The 5,921-nt window shown below is 41.1% G+C and overlaps 1 long non-coding RNA gene across 2 annotated transcripts in view; it reads right to left on the reverse strand.

Annotated features, from left to right (window-relative positions):
* The window catches only part of LOC135095352 (uncharacterized), a 57,118-nt gene extending 56,686 nt beyond the window's left edge, over nt 1-432 (reverse strand). For both annotated transcript variants that reach the window (XR_010264336.1, XR_010264337.1), the window contains exon 1: nt 209-432. This is a non-coding gene — a long non-coding RNA (uncharacterized LOC135095352). The remainder of the gene's footprint in view (nt 1-208) is intronic.
* Between the last annotated feature and the right edge of the window lie 5,489 nt (nt 433-5,921).

Here is a 5,921-nt window from a genome sequence, read left to right on the forward strand (position 1 = left end):
CACACACACACACACACACACACACACACACACACACACACACACACACACACACTCGCTGTACCTAAATACAAGTGTGTTTTCTCAGCGTGGCTTCCTTCAGTTTGAGTGAGGCACGCCTCTTCCTGCGGCACTTACAGAGAGCCTGACTGCTGAACGAGTGGCCAGTGGCGGTGCGTGTGTGTGTTTGTGCAGGAGGAGTACTCACCTGGAGACGCAACACTCCCTTCCTGACGCGGCAACACACGCACAGGGCTGTCACTCAATGATTACGGGCACAGCGCAATAAAATCTACAACACTGCTTTCGGGCACAACACAGGCAACACTAAACCAAGGAAGCAGCGGGAGAGAGAGATAGAGAAAGCGAGAGGAAGGGGGGAGGGGAGAGAGAGAGAGAGAGAGAGAGAGAGAGAGAGAGAGAGAGAGAGAGAGAGAGAGAGAGAGAGAGAGAGAGAGAGAGAGAGAGAGAGAGAATAGGCATGGGAAATGAGTCACGTAGCTTTGATGGAGGCAGTGATGACAACACAGGCACTCCTCGTCTCCGTGGCCTTAGAGCTTGCTAACTCTGTACAGGGGCCATACTCGCCCATGTATGGAGTGTGCCTCACGTGCATGCCTCCCCTCTCCAGCGGCCTCGCTACACAACACCTTCTTTCTCTCACCACTGATCTGTCCACCTCTCTATTGCAAGAGTTAACCAGTATTGTCAGTCATTCACCCCTTTCTCTGGTAAACTCTGGAACTCCCTGCCAGCTTCTGTACTTCCACCTTCCTGTGACTTTAACTCCTTCACAAGGGAAGCTTCAACACACTTACCCTTCAGTTTTTGACCACCGCCTCGGACCCTATTGGGGGACTGGTATTTTTTTTTTCTTATTATTTGTTTGTTTCCCTTGGCCGGTGTTCCTCCTACAGAAAAAAAATAAATAAATAAATAAAACTCCACGTGGCTGGCCAGTCAGCAGTGTGGTGGTCTTGAAGAGGCAGTCTGTCTCAATGTAACTTGCCAGAAATTGTGCTGAAAAATTGTGCTACAGGGAGGGAGGGAGGGAGGGAGGGAGCGGAAAGGAGATGGTCATTTGTTTGTCTGCCTCTCTCTCTCTCTCTCTCTCTCTCTCTCTCTCTCTCTCTCTCTCTCTCTCTCTCTCTCTCTCTCTCTCTCTCTGTCTGTCTCCTCTTCCTAACCTAACTACTACTACTACTACTACTACTACTACTACTATCTACTACTGCTACAACAACAACTACTACTACTACTACTAGTGCTACTACTACTACTACCACTACTACTACTACTACTACTACTACTACTACCACTACTACTACTACTACTACAACTTTTAACCTAACCCTTTACTCTCCATCAGATTTGCATCAACCAGCAGCAGCAGCAGCAGCAGCATGTCAGTAGTAGCAGGAGTAGTGAATGGTCACTCGTATGTGGTGACTACTTGGACTATTAGGCCGCCCTTGTAGTGTGCTGGACTATTGGTCAACAAGGAGCCCTGAAAGTTACGTGGTACAACTATTTCGGCGATAGTAATGGCTGTAAGTAGTAGTAGTAGTTGTAGTAATAGTAGTAGTAATAGTAGTTATGCGTGTAATGTCAATATGGTCCATTTTGTAACTGTAATTGGAAAAATTCTCGACTTTGTGTTTCTTAAAGGCGTGACGTAATTAGAGAAAACGTATGTATTTTAAGGGACACTAGCCTGTACTTCATTATTTCTGTTTATTGCTATTATAGGAGTTTCTTGATAGTTTTACTTGTATATACTATTTAAATCTACTATTCTATTTATTATGTGTAAGTGGGAGATGTCAGAGAAAGAGCCATATTTATAATTTGCATTTGTAAGGTCAATAAGGTCTATTTTATTAAGTAAATTTATAAGATGCTCGACCTTATGTTTCTTAAATGAGTGACGTAATTAGAGAAAACGTGTGTCTTTTAAGGAACACTAACCTATACTTCATTAATGTGGTTATTGTTGTTATACGAGTTTTCCGGTGTATATACTATTTAAATCTACTATTTTGTGTTGTATAATACTATGTTTGAATGGTTAGAACTAAGAGAAAGAGTCATATTTGTAATGTTTACATGTAAGGTCAATATGGTCTAGTCTGTAACTGTAATTTGAAGGATTTTCAACCTTTTGTTTCTTAGTAAATGACGTAACTAGAAAAAACGAATCTTCTTTAAGGGGAAACTAAACAACAATGAATTATTCCTCTTTATTCTTAATACTGCAGATATTTGGGTAGTTTTAGGCGAATATTCTATTTAGACGTAGTGTTTTGTAATGTGCGGCAGTACCTAGATGCCACACTGAAGTGGTAGAAGTGAGAGAAGAAGCCTTATTTATGAAATGTGACAGAAAACCTAACAATGAATGGAGGGTGAACAAGGAGGAGCGACAGAGGGAAGAAAGGGGCAAACAACAGGAACAAAAAGGAACAACACGAATAGGAGAGAGAGAACAGGAGGAGGAGGAGGAGGAAAGAGAAACTGAAAGATACGGAAGAGAAGGAGGAGCAGGAGGAAGAGGAGGAGGAAGAAGAGGGAAACAAAGAAAAACTTCGATAACAAAACTCTCTTTCTCTCTCTCTCTCTCACTCTCTCTCTCTCTCTCTCTCTCTCTCTCTCTCTCTTCTCTCTCTCTCTCTCTCTCTCTCTCTCTCTCTCTCTCAGCCGCTGCAGTAATTTATCACACCAACATTCAAACACCTCGCTCATACCGAGATGAAAATATGAAAAAATGGACAAATATAAAATAAATGATCATGTCATAGTAAAATGAGAAATTAAGAAAAGAATGATAAATAAATCATACAATAAATAAAACAAGTGGCAAGTGTCTTATGTTGACACATCCTGTGATCACGCCACTGCACTGCATCATACTGTAAGTCACGGATTACATTTCGCGCGGTGATCGTGTGCGATAGAGACCAGTCACCCCATACACCCCCATCTGAACCCTCTCAACCTCACCAGCCTTCCGTACCACCTCCCTCTCTATATCATCAACCTTTCTCACCTTTCCACCACTCCCACCCCCGCTCATCTTCACCTGTTCCTGCTATTTTTTCTTGCCAGCTTCCTTCTCTCCCATCATCACCCAGCGTTCCTTCCCCTCACCAGTCACCCTCACCACCCCCACCATCTTCTCCTTCACAGTCACCCCCTCCTCCATCTCACCCGCTCCCTCATCCCTCACCATCACCCTCACCACCACCCGCACCACCTTCTCCTTCACAATCACCTCCTCCTCCATCTCCCCCGCTCCCTCATCCTTCACCACCACCACCACCACCACCACCATCACCGCCACCAGCTGCAGAAGACACATTTGACTCAGTCTTTCAACACTCGTATATTATATCAGTCTGAGGAAGAGGAGCACGTTTACACCACTCCACCATCACCATCCTCTCACGAAAACTAGTAGGTAAAATACAAACTGCAGTTTGTTTTAGACTGAATATTGGTGTGTAAGGCACAATGGAACCATTCCAGATATGCCCATACTTAGTATGTTATGATTATATTTAGTTTTGATGAATGTTGGTGGTAGAGTTCAAAGTTTGCCGCAGGCACGGAAATCCCGGATATGGCGCCGGCGCGCGTTTTGACTGGCCATGCCGAAGAGGTTAAGGGGCTTGTAGTAGTGGTGGTGGTGGTGGTTGTGGCTGTGGTTGTGGTGGTGGTTATAAGAACATAAGAAGTGAGGAGACTGCAAGAGGTCAAGTGATGGCCTACACAAGGCAGCTCCTCTATCCACACCATTGGAACAATCCAACGCCTACCCATCCCATCTATCCTCCCTATCCATGCTCTCATCTAGCCCTTTTTTTAAACTATCTAATGTTTCACCACTAACCACATGTCTACTTAACCTGTTCCAGTTATTAACCACCCTATAATTATATACATAACAACCTCTTTGAGTTATATTAAACCTTCTAACACTGTAACTAAACACAGAGACAGAGACATTTAAGACAGACAGACAGACAGACAAAAAAGACAATTTTAAGAACAACCTCTACGAGTTATATTATTAATCACTACAACACTATAACAACAACGACAACATAGCGGTTGTACATATCTGATTAATTAATACCAGAACAAGAGGCAGTGGTATTGTATTTAGTGGTGTGTGTGTATGTGTGTGTGTGTGTGTGTGTGAAGTCATGAGGAGATTTGAGACAATAATAAGAATGTCATATATATATATATATATATATATATATATATATATATATATATATATATATATATATATATATATATATATATATATATATATATATATATATATATATATATATATATATATATATATATATATATATATAAGAATAATATAATAATAGGAATAATAAGGATAATAATATTTTTTCACGGTCAACCGTTGGAAGCTCAAACCACCCCTACCCCATCCTCCCTTATCTCTCCCCAACCTCCTCCCCTCCCCTATCTCTCCCCTACCTCCTCCTCTCCCCTTTACTCCCCTCACCCCCTCCCACCCTCCTTGCCTTCCCTTCGTTTTCACTGTCAAGGTCAAATCTGAGTTTTACCCCACCACCAACTCCCCCCTCCGTCCCAGTCTCACTCATTTCAAAACACACACACACACACACTCACGTATCATTACGTAGATACCGTAGGAAAGATCGATACCATATTAGCTCTGAGCTAGGGACGTAGGGGAAAAGCTGGCTGTGTTGAGAGACCAGCAGGCGACCAGAAGGTGAATTACACACACACACACACACACACACACACACACACATGTAATTATGATTTTGAAAGTTTGATTAAATGTTCATTGACCAAATGTCCTTCGTTGAAATGTGCTTTAGCCATCGTTCCGGCCACGAATGAAACCAGGTATATAATTGATTTACAAAGACAGACCATTATGAGGAAGGCAGAATTGATGGTGCAATGCAAAAATGTGTAGGACTATACCAAAGTAAACTACTAAAATGTATTTATTTTCTAGTTGCAGAAAGGGATCTGATGATATCCTCCAAAGTAATATAATACCACCATTGCTAGTCCTGTTTGGTTATCCCATTAACAAAAAAAAAAAAAAAAACTTATAAGAATAAAAAGTTTGCAAGGTCCTGTATTGCAGTAAGTGGTGGTGGACAACAGTGTGAAAGTTTGTGTTTTATCTCTTCATAATTTACTTATGCATATATTTTGTATTTAGCACTATGAAAGTTGATAGCAAGTTTTATGCATGCAGGTCTTGGTGCTTTAAAACCAGGACATTTTTTAAATTTGTCAAATCATTACACAAATGTACACTCCTCAGAACCAGGATATAGAATTGGATGTGAAATTGATGGCTGTTCTAGATCATACAAATCTGTAAAGTATCTACTAAGACACATTCGTTCACATCACGCATTATTTTATAATTGCCATCTTAATAGAGTCAGGGGGAAATTTAAAGTTTGTGATGATTCCTTACCTGATCCAGAGATTAGGATTTGTATGCTGAGTGAAGCTGGTGTGGAAATGATAACTGACGAAGGAAACGAATGTGCTTCATCACATTTAAATATCAACTGGACCCATGAAATTGTTACAAGGCTTTTAACACTGAGAGAGGAGAAGTTGCTCCCTTCTGTAGTTATTAAAAATTTCACTGAACATTTGCAAGACCTTTTGGCTTTGCAGCACACTCAAACTATGAATAAGGTAATAAGTAAACTTAAAGAGGATGGAATTGATCCCAAAACGTTAAATGATCTCATGAATTCCTCATCACCTGCAGGCTTTGTGTGTTTAATATTGAACACCCCAAAATTGTGAACATTTCCTCCGTTTCACAACATCCCATCTCTTAGGTATCAAGTATGAAAAAGGTAACACTTTCAAAAACAACATCTCTA

This window comes from Scylla paramamosain, chromosome 48, assembly GCF_035594125.1.
Source record: "Scylla paramamosain isolate STU-SP2022 chromosome 48, ASM3559412v1, whole genome shotgun sequence".
Taxonomy (NCBI): domain Eukaryota; kingdom Metazoa; phylum Arthropoda; class Malacostraca; order Decapoda; family Portunidae; genus Scylla; species Scylla paramamosain.